The sequence below is a fragment of the Triticum aestivum genome, chromosome 6A (assembly GCF_018294505.1).
Source record: "Triticum aestivum cultivar Chinese Spring chromosome 6A, IWGSC CS RefSeq v2.1, whole genome shotgun sequence".
NCBI lineage: Eukaryota > Viridiplantae > Streptophyta > Magnoliopsida > Poales > Poaceae > Triticum > Triticum aestivum.
Window position 1 is genome coordinate 358638337 of NC_057809.1, and position 14592 is coordinate 358652928.

At 44.5% G+C, this 14592-nt stretch overlaps 1 long non-coding RNA gene across 2 annotated transcripts; it reads left to right on the forward strand.

The window, feature by feature from the left end:
* Positions 1-12100: 12100 nt before the first annotated feature.
* On the forward strand, positions 12101-13027 carry LOC123130626 (uncharacterized). Of its 2 annotated transcripts, XR_006463936.1 has the most exons (3): positions 12111-12331; positions 12420-12598; positions 12693-13027. It is a non-coding gene; the product is annotated as an uncharacterized lncRNA (long non-coding RNA). The 2 variants fall into 2 exon arrangements; XR_006463934.1 differs by having other exon boundaries at positions 12101-12598.
* Positions 13028-14592: the final 1565 nt, after the last annotated feature.

Here is a 14592-nt window from a genome sequence, read left to right on the forward strand (position 1 = left end):
TAGGAATGCAAACAATGACATTATTATGCTGACTTTGGAGGCATATAACAGAAAGAATAACAACTTAAGTAATCATTCAAAATACATGGACATGTAGTAGACATGATACACTTCAACTTAGTCCAAGGGCATAAGTTCATATGAAGCATGGAGTAATTACTATGATGCTTGCAAAAAGGAACATGTTGTTAATAGGATGACAGATTTAGCATGATGGTAACTTGAGAGCAAAAATGAGACAAGCTACAGCAAGTTATTGTTGGGGATCGTGGCAGAAATTTAAAATTTTCTACGCATCACCAAGATCAATCTATGGAGTAATCTAGCAACGAGGGGAAGGGGAGTGCATCTACATACCCTTGTAGATTGCTAAGCGGAAGCGTTGCAAGAACACGGATGAAGGAGTCGTACTCGCAGCGATTCAGATCGCGGTTGATTCCGATCTAAGCGCCAAACAACGGCACCTCCGTGTTCAACACACCTACGGCCCGGTGACGTCTCCTACGCCTTGATCCAGCAAGGGGAGAAGGAGAGGTTGGGGAAGACTCCGTCCAGCAGCAGCACGACGGCGTGGTGGTGGTGGAGGAGCGCGGGACTCCAGCAGGGCTTCGCCAAGCACTACGAGAGACGAGGAGGGAGAGGGGTAGGGCTGCGCCAAGAGAGAGATCGAATCGTGTGTTGGGCAGCCCCCATACCTCAAGTATATATAAGGGGAGGGGAGGGGGTGCGGCAGCCCCTGATCCCATCTAAGGTGGCGGTCACAAGGGGGAGAAGGGGAGGCGCACCTAGGGTGGGCCTTAGGGCCCATCTGCCCTAGGGTTTGCCCCCCTCCCCTCTTGGAGGCGCCTTGGGCTTTGGTCGGAGGCGCCCCAGCCCACCTAGGGGCTGGTCCCTTCCCACTATTGGCCCATGTAGGCCTCCGGGGCCGGTGGCCCCTCCCGGTGGACCCCCAGACCCCTCCGGTGGTCCCGGTACACTACCAGTGATGTCCGGAACACTTCCAGTGGCCAAAACCATACTTCCTATATATCAATCTTTACCTCCGGACCATTCCAGAACTCCTCATGATGTCCGGGATCTCATCCGGGACTCCGAACAACATTCAGTAACCGCGTACATACTTTCCCTATAAACCCTAGCGTCATCGAACCTTAAGTGTGTAGACCCTATGGGTTCGGGAGTCATGCAGACATGGCCGAGACAACTCTCCGGTCAATAACCAATAGTGGGATCTGGATACCCATGTTGGCTCCCACATGCTCCACGATGATCTCATCGGATGAACCACGATGTGAAGGATTCAATCAATCCCGTATACAATTCCCTTTGTCTATTGGTACGATACTTGCCCGAGATTCGATCGTCGGTATCCTGATACCTTGTTTAATCTAGTTACCGACAAGTCTCTTTACTCGTTCCGTGACACATCATCCCGTGATCAACTCCTTGGTCACATTGTGCACATTATGATGATGTCCTACCGAGTGGGCCCAGAGATACCTCTCCGTTTACACGAGTGACAAATCCCAGTCTCGATTCGTGCCAACCCAACAGACACTTTCGGAGATACCCATAGTGCACCTTTATAGCCACCCAGTTACGTTGTGACGTTTGGCACACCCAAAGCACTCCTACGGCATCCGGGAGTTGCACAATCTCATGGTCTAAGGAAATGATACTTGGCATTAGAAAAGCTTTAGCATATGAACTACACGATCTTGTGCTAAGCTTAGGATTGGGTCTTGTCCATCACATCATTCTCCTAATCATGTGATCCCGTTATCAAATACATCCAATGTCCATGGTCAGGAAACCATAACCATCTATTGATCAACGAGCTAGTCAACTAGAGGCTTACTAGGGACATGGTGTTGTCTATGTATCCACACATGTATCTAAGTTTCCTATCAATACAATTCTAGCATGGATAATAAACGATTATCATGAACAATAAAATATAATATAATATAATAATAACTAATTTATTATTGCCTCTAGGGCATATTTCCAACAGTTATATGGAAACCAAGGGCATGGCATCAAAGTACACATAACAAGGAGCAAATAACATCAAGGCATCATATACATATGACTCATGGACTAGTGGGAACCATCAAGACAAGATTGAATGTTGTAATAGTTTCAGCAAGTGTAAAAACGCAACATCAACATAGCATGTTTGCAAGCTTGGAACAGAGGTCATATTAAGTCTAAAATTAACAAATTTGGAAGGTGGACAAATTACTCATATCATACTTCAAAACATGTAATGGAAGCATCTCCAAAAGAGACATAGATCAAACAATAACAAGCTCACAACATGGCATCATGAAGTTAATAGAAAACTGGAACATCATATAAGCATGTTCATGGCAATGTAAACATATGCTACAGGACATATATGAGTCTTCAAATGGAATGACATGATATACAATAACATGGACTTCAAAACATGTGAACTAGGCATCTCCAGATTAGGCATGGAATTGATGGTAGCATCAAGTTAATATGGCAACATACTGTAACAGTTGCAGACTTAGCATACGGTTTTCGCACTCATGATCGTGATCCAACGATGGAGAGCATGGAGGGGGTTTAGATGGGCTAGTGGGCTGTTATGGAGGGGTGCTGGGCTGCAAAGAGAAGGGGGGTTTCGGTCAACGCGGTTAACCATTGGGGCATCAAACAACCTCCAAATGGAACAAAATTTGACAGGTGGTCTACCGGTGATATACCAAGACCACTCGACAAATCTCGGCCCACTCCGAGAATGTTTTTCTCCCGCTCACAAAACAAGGTCTGAGAGGTGCAACGGGTGCATGGGAGAGTGTTGGATTTCGAAACGGACAACGAAGAAGTGACCGTATGCAAGAGACGAACATGAATGAAAATGAGATGCACATGATGATATGGCAAAGGTGCAACACGCAAGCAAATAACATGCCAATGATAGTAAATAACTAGGAGACACATGGCGCATCGGGCTCGAGGCATTACAACTCTCCTCCACTAACAAGAGATCTCGTCCCGAGATCTTAGGGCTGAGACAGAAGAAAAGAGGATGAGGTGAAACAAGAGCAAAGAGAGAAGATGAACAAAGTTGAGAGCACTCGGGTAGAAAAGAGGAACGACGATTATGACGAGAATCAAAAGCTCAAGCAACAAGATAGTCCTGAAACCACTCTGGTTAGAACAAGATAGAAAAGGAATAAGAACGAAATAATTAGGATAGCAACCCAGTTGAACATGGAATGGAATAGAACATGAACTTGACAAGATGTAACGATGCTCGACAAGAGGGATAACACAACGCCTCCGGAAGAATTGAAATAGTGGAATGAAAAGAACGGAGAAGAATATGACAACTTCTACCACCATCAAGTTTGAAAGGCATCCTTAGAAGGAAGGATTGAACGGAGTTGTTGGAAGAATTAACAACAAAAGAATAAGCTTGTTGTGGACTTATTGAAAACATCTCGAAATTATGAGGTGATAACCAGACACAAACGGAAATGATTGAATAGCTGATAAGAACAAAGAAATGCAAAACTCCACTCCAAAAGAATACGGATAATTAATTGCACTTCAAGATGTAAGAAGAAAGATAATTGAGCTCCAACAACAATCTTGATGAACACTTGAAGAACAAATTAAATCCATACGAATCACCCTGAAGAACTCTGGTAACAAAAGGATGATGAGATAGAATTAAAGGATGAAAGAATAAGATTAAAAGCTTACGATGATTTAGATGGAGCTTCATGACGAGACAAGCGAGAAAAACTTGGAACTCCGGAAAGAAAAGATGAACAACTTAGAACCAAGAGATTATTCCTCACAAACAATCTTCGAAGGAAGGAATAAATCTACTTGATGAAGAAGAATAAGAATTATGTTATGCTTATCCTCCATCAATTAAATCGATGAGAAGCAATGGATTTGTATAATAGTTATTCTCATGGAAAAGATTAAGGGGAGATATAGCGTGAAATTTGGGAAGGTCTTCATGAACCACCGGTAGGATTGGAAAGAACGAATGAATTGATATGGTAAGAATGGGAGTGAAATTCTTAAACGAACCACCATGAGAATTTGAGATGAAGTAAGAGAATGAATCGTCGGAAGAATTAGAAAACGAGCGAAGATACTTGAGTGAATCAAGATGCAAGAGAAAGAAGAGATCGCGAACTAATTAGAGAATGCTTGAACGAAGCACAGGTACAAATATGGGAACGAACGAAGCTGAAAACTTGGAACAAAGGAATATGCTGACATGAAGGCCTTTGGATAATCAAAACTGAAAACAACCCTTGAAGTGCTCCGGATGAGTAAGAAAAGAATCGCACGATTGGAAACAATTTGAGACGATAACATGAAGTAGAACCACGAATCTTCAAGAGAACGGGCCAAGATTTAGGAAAAAATCTCCTTTGGTCTTCAATGCTAAGAATGACAATGAGAACCCCCACCAAAATTGTTGAGGCACTCCGGGAGAATAAAAAGCGAAGAGGTTGAACCAACATGAAAGAATTCGAAAGCGATCTTGGAGAAGGCATATGACTGATGGAATCCATACTTACGTCATACTTCGGAAATAATTTGAGATAACACCGGGAAAAATTAGAAGAGTCAGGTAAGATCTTGGGAAAAGACCTATGGGTTAGGGCCCACTAAAAAGAAGCATCGTTGGAAATTATCGTTTGAAAGAGAAATGATGCACCGGAACGATTGAAAGACTCGAATGAGGTGACAACCTCGAATTGGTTGAATGCAAACATGAATCTTTTGAGATGTCTTCATCACTCCGGAATGATAAACTGGCGAGAGGCGAACAAGAAAAGGAAGCAATTGACTCGAGGAAAAGAATATGATCAACAACGAAAAACTTGAATTGAATCCACCGGAAAGAAAGCAAGAGGAACCATGATGAACTAGACGAGAAATCACCGGTTGAGACAATTGGGAACACAATGAAGAGGCTCCGCACGAATGAAATTGCTGCTTGAATAGAGGCTCAGACTCCGGGAAGAAAAGGGATGGGAGGGCGGGTAAAACAAAGGCAACTTGGAACGGGGAACTGACGAATAACTTGAAGAGAAAACACTGGTTGAAATACTTGAGGAAGGAATGCAAAGGCTTCGCACGAGTAGGATGGATACTCGATTACAGACTCTGGCTCCGAGAAGAAAAAGGGTGGGTGGGTGGGAAAAAGAAAGACAACTTCACACGGGGAAACAACGTCGTTGAGAAAGAACCGAGGACTGATCTTGCAAAAGACAAAGAGGATCGAATCAGCTTGAGGAGAAAAGCACCAAATGAAAAGAACTGACATCGCAACGAACGGACAACCAACTACGTGATCCTAAAAATTGAAGGGTAAGAGGAGTAATGAAAACACCTAAGACAAGATTTCTCACCAGAGCGACGAAGCGGCAGAGGAGTAAAAGAATTCCTACTCTCCGATATAACTAGACTCTAAAAAGTTTTTTTCTAGACTCAACAACGGCCAAATTATACTATCAAACAAGGGGGCTCCTATGGTCGGTCGAGGCTCTGATACCAACTTGTCACGCCCAATATCCGACACTATCTTAAAGGGACTCGAAGGTCCACCAAGGATAGAACCGCATATTGACATGCTTTTGCAAGGTGGATATCATTACATCGATCCATTACATAATAGATGGGGATACATACAAGACATACAAATGCCGCAAGAATACATCAATACATCATAGATAGAACAACATCTGACTACGGGTGAAACACAAACAGAAGCTCAAACTACATCCACCCTGCTAGCCCACGCTGCCGACCAGGAACCTAACCCAAGATCGACGAAGAAGAAGAAGAAGAACTCCAAAACATGCAAACATCGCTCTCACGTCATGATCATTGCATTACCTGTACCTGCAACTGTTGGTGTAGTAATCTATGAGCCATGAGGACTCAGCAATCCCATTACCATGGGTATCAAGACTAGTAAAGCTTAAAGGGGTATGGAAAGGATAAGTGGTGAGGTTGCAGCAGCGACTAAGCAATGTATGGTGGCTAACTCACGAGTACAAGAGTAAGATGAACTACGCAAAAGGCCGTAAACTAGTAATGATCAATAAGTGATCCTGAACTACTTACGTTCAAACATAACCCAACTATGTTCTCCTCTCAAACTTCCCAAAAAAGAGACAGTCACGGTTACGCAACGCGGTTGGTGTATTTTAAAAGAGTTTACTTCAAGTCCTCTACAACTAGATATTAACAAATTCCCATCCGCCACATAACCGCGGGCACGGCCCTTGAAAGTTTAAACCCTGCAGGGGTGTCCTAACTTAGCCCATGACAAGCTCACGATCTGCGAAGACAATCCTCCATCGCGGGACACCCGATCAGACTCGGAATCCCGGTGCACAAGACATTTTGCCAATAGTAAAACAAAACCAGCAATACCTCCCGATGTGTCGACAAATCCTGATAGGAGCCGCACGTATCTCGTTCTCAGCGCTCACCGCATGGGCAGCCGTCGGGTTGGCTGAGACCCTGGTTACTAAGGGGGCACCGGACATCACCCGGTTTGGACCAACACTCGAAGGAGCACTGGCCCGGGGGGTTGATTAAAAATCCACGGGGGCCGGCAAGTCCCTATGCAAGTTTTTAGTTGTTATTAGGCAAATGGTAAAACCAATGTTGGGCCTTGATGGAACAATTTTATTCAAAGCGAACTGTCAAGAGGGCCCCATACCCCTCATCATGTTAGGGATGCAAAATCAAGGAACATAACACCAGTATGATGGAAACCAGGGCGGCAAGAGTGGAACAAAACACCAGGCATAAGGCCGAGCCTTCCACCCTTTACCAAGTATATATATGCATTAATAAATAAGAGATATTGTGATATCCCATGATGTCCATGTCCCAACATGGAACAACCTGCAACTGCACCTGCAACTAGCAATGTTATGAGAGGGGCTGAGCAAGCGGTAACATAGCCAAACAACGGTTCGCTAGGAAGGGTAAAAAGGTTAGAGGCTATCATGATAATTTGGGAGGCTTGATAAACAAGTGGTAGGTAGCGCGACATAGCGATAGCATCGAGACAACTAGCATAGCAAAGATAGTAGTGAGATACAAGGTGAAGGTCATCTTTCCTGAAATCCCGCTAGAAAGAAGAATGAGTCCATGAAGAATATGAAGCCACGTAGACGAACGACTCCTCACAATCGTAACAAAACAGAAACTACCAAGAAGGAGCACAACCGGAAAGAAGCAAACAACATGGTAAACACATAACACATAAACAAGAAACGGTGCTCAACCAAGTATGATGCATGACAAGGCTACATGACGCTACTCATAGCAAGAGATGATGCATACAAGAGCAACACATCAAGGCAAGTTTAAATGAGGCCAAAAACAACATATAACAATTTTGATACGTCCTCATATGCAAATTTCGAAATTGGTCCAACTGAACAAAACATTATGTTGAAGTTGTTAAACATCAATTTAAAATGCACCAAGATGATCTACACGGTTTTCTAGACAAGTTACATATAAAGTTTGTTTAATTCGGAGCTACGACCTAGAAGATATGAGCAAAACAAGTTAAACATGGCATTGGTGCAAAATGCATTCGAACAACATCACAAACACTCCAAAACATGGATGCAACAAGATAACATGAAACTATATGCAAAACCAAGCAAGTTTCATATAGAGCATGCTCAAAACGAAGCAACCGTTCAACACATACACTCAATACAAGTTTCACTCACAATCTGCCCAAAACAGCAACTAGGAACTTTGCAATCAAGGAAACAACATGCTACAGGTATCACATGGACACAAACTTGATATGCACTCAAATTACAAGTTACATGCTTCAAATGACATTAAGGTTCAAGTTCATAGGCATTAGGATTAATCCAAGATGATCAATGCAAAAGGCAACTTAATGACACATATTATGACTTTGTCAAAAACAGGGCATACACGTGAGCAGGAATAACATGTTGACATGTTGGATGCATGAAACAAAGATGATATAGTGCAAGGTCATGACAAACAAAAGCATGGCATTAAAGTACATGTCAATCATGGCAAAACATTATTACTAAGCATCTCCATATGACCCATAGATCAATGGCAATCAACAAGACAAGATGCAACATGATATAAGCTGATTCTCAGACTTGGAGGAAATCTGGAAATGCAAACAATAGCATTATGATGCTGACTTTGGAGGCACATAACAGCAAGCATAACAACTCAAGTAATCATTCAAAACACATGGGCATGTATTAGACATGATACACTTCAACTTAGTCCAAGGGCACAAGTTCATATGAAGCATGGAGTTATTACTATGATGCTTGCAAAAAGGAACATGTTGTTAACAGGATGATAGATTTAGCATGATGGCAACTTGAGAGCAAAAATGAGACAAGCTACAGCAAGTTATATGGCAACCAAGGGCATGGCATCAAAGTACACATAACAAAGAGCAAATAACATCAAGGCAGTATATACATATGACTCATGGACTAGTGGGAACCATCAAGACAAGATTGAATGTTGTAACAGTTTCAGCAAGTGTAAAACAGCAACATCAACATAGCATGTTTGCAAGCTTGGAACAAACGTCATATGAATTATAAAATTAACAAACTTGGCATGTGGACAAACTACTCATATTAAAAACATGTAATGAAAGCATCTTCAAAAGAGGCATTGATCAAACTATAACAAGCTCACAACATGGCATCATGAAGTTAACAGAAAACTAGAACACCATATAGGCATGTTCATGGCAATGAAAACATATGCTACAAGACATATATGTGGAATCAAAAGGAATGGCATGATATAGCATAATATGGACATCAAAACATGTCAACTAGGCATCTCTAGATTATGCATGGAATGGATGGTAGCTTCAAGTTAACAGAGCAACATATTGTAACAGTTGCAGACTTAGCAAAAATCACTAAGTCTCAGAAATCAACAACATCAAGTAGCACACTTCACAAACTTGTTCTATTCACCACAAGGCACATAAAAATACATGGATTGCACCACTGTAAAGATGGCATGAAGATTCTCCTAAAACATGTAGACATGATGCACAAAAGATCAACAAAAAATGCAATGAAAAAGACAAAACAGCAAGTTATGACAATTTCAGCAGGTTATATCATTTAGCACTTTTGCAATGATGATTAAGGCATCAATATGGGTAGTATCATGCATGCAAAAGACACTAGCATGTAGAGAACTCAAAGATGAACATTTCGATATATCATATACTCAATTTGGACACACATGCACAAAGTTGTACCACTCACAAATATGCAACATGATATAGTTTTCTAGGGACTTAGCAAAAACAGAGGGGCTCACATTGGGCCACTGGGCCAGAAGGTGAGGTAGGCCGAACAAGGCGGAGCTGGGCCGGACGAGGCCGGCCCACGTGAGGCAGAGGAGGCCCACGAGGGGCGAGCGGGCGAGGTGCTGCCTCCTCCTCGTGCCTGAGGCACGAGCGGACGCAAGGCGGCGACGACGAGCAGAGCAGGGAGGCCAGCGACAAGGGGAACCGGGCGGAGGCGGTGGATCCAGAGCGGGGGACGCCAGATTCAGTGAAGGCCGGGCGTGGGGTGAGGAAGGACGGTGGTGGTGGCGAGCTCCTACGGTCGGCACGCGGACGGGCCGCGGTGGCAGGTCGCCGGCGGGAGGCGCGAGGAGGCGGAGCTTGGGCGGTGGGAGGCTCTCGGGCGGTGGCGTGATCGGGATCAGGCGGCGGGGACGCGGGGCTCCGTCGGGCCCGGTTCGGCCCGGCGCGGGCCGGATCTGGGCTTGGCGGGCCCGCGCGGTGGGAGGCGTTGATCGGCGGCGGGGTTGGCGACGTGGCGCCCACGGAGTGGCTCGGAGTGGCGGTGGCGATGACGTGTTGGCCTCTGATTGACCGAAACATGTGGCGGCTGGACATGTCCGGCGAGGGTGGACATGTCCGGCGGCGCAAGGAAGAGGAAGGCTAGGGTTTATTCGTGAATTTCGGGGGAAGGGAGTGTTTATATAGGTATAGGGAGCTAGGGGAGTCCAAATGAGGTGTGGTTTTCGCCCTCACGATCGTGATCCAATGACGGAGAGCATGGAGGGAGTTTAGATGGGCTAGTGGGCTGTTCTGGAGGGGGGCTGGGATGCAAAGAGAAGGGAGGTTTCGGTCAACGCCGTTAACTGTTGGGGCATCAAAGGACCTCCAAATGGAACGAAATTTGACAAGCGGTCTACCGGTGATATATCAAGACCAATCGACAAATCTCGGCCCATTCCAAGAACATTTTTCTCCCGCTCATGAAACAAGGTCTGAGAGGTGCAACCAGTGCATTGGAGAGTGTCGGATTTCGAAACGGGCAACGGAGAAGTGACCGGATGCAAGAGACGAACATGAATGCAAATGATATGCACATGGTGATATGGCAAAGATGCAACACGCAAGACAATGACATGGCAACGACAGCAAATAAATAGGAGACACCTAGCGGATCGGGCTCGGGGCGTTATAGTTTATCAGGAGATACAAGGCCATGGTGTGGTGCTCAACCCATGAGTGTATCATGTAGGTGTTTTCGCCACACAACTTGATGAAGATATGTGCATTACAACCACATCGCATGGTCGTAACCTTACGACTTTTCAGTGATAGATCTTTAATATCCTTGCTTTTCTCAAACACGAAACCTTCCCTACTGCACATGAAACACTTTGTCTGGACAACGTCCTTGTTCAACTTTTTTTGTTGTCCAACATGAACTCCAAAACCCACTTGATGTGCATAGGGCTTGTAGAACTCCTCCACAGCCTCGAGCCCTTCAAATCTCATCCCTGCTTTAGGTTTCAGTTTCTCGTCACATCTCGGTGTAAAAGCTGAGCACTGAAACATAAATAATAAATAATAGTAAGCATCGTCATGCATAATTCTCTTAAGTTGAAAAATAGCATGGCGAAGGTAAGTTTGTTAAACTCACAAATAGAGGAATGTTGGCTTTCTTTTTCGGCGTAGCAAATTCTTCCTCATTTACTTCATCATGCGAGCTATTGCCCAATCCCATAGCTGCAAATGCATCTATGTTATAAGTCATCCAAATCTAGACAGCAAGTATACATGCACAGCGCACGCAAATATTACTTCTTTTCAATGTGTTACCTGAAGCCCCATGTCTTGTACTGAAGCACAGTTCATGTTCTGTAGTTGTAGCACTTTGGACGACCACATCAAGGCATGTGAGATGGGTTTGCTGACAGCTAGATGCGGAGGCAAATGCAGAGTAGCCTCTTGGTTTACGGAAGGAGGGTGAGCAGGTTCCTTCTGTTGTAGTCGAACCAGCTTCCATAGTAGCAATAGCCGGCATGCTGCACAGTTGTGGCATATCGCGCGAGGAGACTTGGCCTGCTGTGCAGATCGGGAGTTGGGAGATGCTTTCCGTTGTGTTCATCGTGATGACGTTCGCCGTGCAGGTAGGCACTTGGTAGATGCTTTTCGTCGTGTCCGTCACGGCGACGTTCGCCGTGCCGATCAGAACTTGGGACATGCTTCCCACTGTGCCCGTCGTGGCGACGTCCGTCGTGCTGATCGGGAGTTGGGTCATGCTTCTCGTCGTGTCCGTCATGGTGACATCCACCATGTTGATCGGGAATTGGAAGGTGCTTTCCGTAGTGTCCATCGTGGCGTTCATTGGTAGATGGTCGTGGCCGCCGGCGAGGTGTAGGTTGCAACGTTGACTAGAGATAGGAAGAGATACGATTGGGGATTGGGGAGTAATGGGCTGGGGACCTTTTTGGAAAATTCATAGAGACACCTGGGCTGGATGCGGGCGTGATTGTGCAAAAGGAGTGCAGACACAAGTGAGACACAAGATTTTGATCGGTCGGCTCACCAGAAGTGGATGCAAGGATTCACAAACATATATATATATATATATATATATATATATATATATATATATGGGCTATTCTATTACGCGTAACAGAATATTATTCTGTTACCCTTCTTGAACCGATGGTTTCAGGCGGTTGTACTGATGAATTCGAGATGGTTGAACTGATGCTTTCACCTAATAGAAAAATATATCCCCCCTCCTCTTCCTTCCGTCGACCACCTCGCCTGTGACTAGCCGCGCCGCCCCACCTCCCTGCACGTAGCCTCCGCGGAGGCCTCTACCAGTTCCGGCGCTCCGCTCTCATGCGCCGGCACGAAAGGACGTCGCGGTGGCCGAGGCGGCGGGCTGGCGGGTTTGGCTTTTCCTGCCGCACGCGCGCGGTGTAATAGCTCGCTCCGGTGACCTCCGCCTCGGCTCTTGCTACTTATCTAGAAGCTTCGAGGAGGTTCTACAGCTCCCCCCGCTGAGCTTCTCGTCTCTTTCCAGGTCATTGAGAGCAGCACGCGCCGCGGAGCGCACTAATTTTTCTGGAATTCCGAGAATCTCACACACGGGCTAGGCCTGGAGCTTCGTTTGTTTCCAGGCGATTGGTGGATTTGTTTGGGGAATCCAGTGCCTCTTATGCCCGAATTTTGTTGGCGGAATCGGTTGACCAGAGGAGCAAGGTAATGCCCCGCCTTCTAGAACCTTCTGGAGTTATCTCGATGTACTATATGCTCAGCTCCGCATCTGTGTGTTTGTGCGTGTGCGCCCGTTCAGGTTAGGGCAGTGACGGGAAGAGAGGCTGGTCGCGATAACGTCCCTGTCGCGGATGCTCTCCCTGGCCGGCCCGATGCAGCCGTCGGGGCCTCGACGGATTTTGAGGACGTAGACCGCCATCAACCTCGGCGAGCCCATCTTCGACAGTGAGGTGTTGCCGTCGTCGCTCGTGGAGATCGCGCCCATCCTCCGTGTCGCCAACAAGGTCGAGGCGGCCAACCCCCGCGCCGCCTACCTCTTTAAGCTACCATTCCTCTCCTCTGCTTTTTTCAGCACTGCTACACGGATACTGTCAGTCAACACAACACTCTGCTAAACTGTACTGCCTTCTTCTAGCGTGAAAGTTAGCCTGTGTTACGAATTGCTTTTTCTGTAAAATGAACCTAACCATATTTTGTGCCTACTTATGTCATGCCTCAATAGTCAATACTAGTCATGTGCATCAGCTTATAGGACTACAATTGCTCATTTTTTATATAAAGCTCTACGAATCACACGCAGCTTCTGCCAAAATTACTGCTAGAAACCCACACTTCTCTTTCCCGAAGCCACACTTCTGAACTTGTGGTACGACAAATCTTCGAACTGCTTGAGCGCTGCGGCGTGGGGTTGTTGGGGGTGAACAGCTTGAGCGCTGCGGAGTTGAACAGGCTCTGGTGACCATGGTGAACGACCTGGTGTGGCGTAGGTGAACGGCCTTTGCGCTGAGGCGGCGACATTCGAGGAAGCCGTGGCTCACTAGCCTGTTCGGGTCATTGAGGATCGATGTTTGAACTCGCATATGTAGAGCATGTATAACGTCCATGTGCAATGTTCTGAGCTATTTCACGGCTGGAACAAACAGAATCAATCATCGCGTACGTGGTCACTTGTGATTTTTGAAGAAACAGAACCAGTCGAACTTTAGCTTTCATTAGAAGTGAATGTCACCTGTAAGTGAATAGATACAGTTTTCTGTAAATCTGGTTAGACTGCAAATTTGGACACAGGAAGGCTGCGCCAAGGAACTGACCATGTTGCTTTCTTTATTATAGTTTTTCTGGCAGTTTGGGCCTTTTCTAATTAGTGAAGCTCAACTCGTACTGTGCATGTTATTTATCCCTTTTTTATCTCAAAAAAATTTATCCCTTTTTGTGTTTTTTTCAAATATAATCTGGCAGCACATTGTTCTAAATAGAAAAAAAGTGTTATAATTTGTTTCCCTAATTTTCAACTTTTTTGTGTGGCTGTGGCCGTGGGGTAGGTGTGTGAGAGGGCAACATTTTTAATAAACAATAAGTTTTTCGTGGAGTTAAATTTTTTAACACCATTTTTCCTGAACCTTCGAACTGTTCCACCTAAAGAGTTTGAACGTTTGCTGGAATTGAGCAAAAATCTTTTTCCAAACTTTTCAAACGCTTCAAATGGAATCTTTTTTTATTTTGAACTTACTAGGATTTTGCATTAAAATCTTTTCAAAACACAGAACTGATCATTTTTTTAATTTAGACTTATATGTTTCTATTTTTTGAAACCGATTTTTCTTGTTTTTAATTTGAATATATCATTGTTTTTAATTCAAAATGTTTTTTAATTCGAACTGGTCATTGTTTTTTATTTGAACTGATTATTCTCTCTAATTTAAAATGATCATTCATTTTTTAATTTGAACTAATCATGATTTTTAATTCAAATTGACCATTTATTTTATTTCAAACTGATCATTGTTTTTAATTTGTACTGATCAATGTTTTTAATTCAAACCATTTTGTTCATTCTTGCACGCATATCAAACTGTCATGTATACCTTCTTTCAAGAAGTAGCAATTATATCATCAGACATAAAATTTTCCATATATAATACACGTACAAGAATGACATATACACCGCATAGACCGCACATTTTCATACATGAATGACA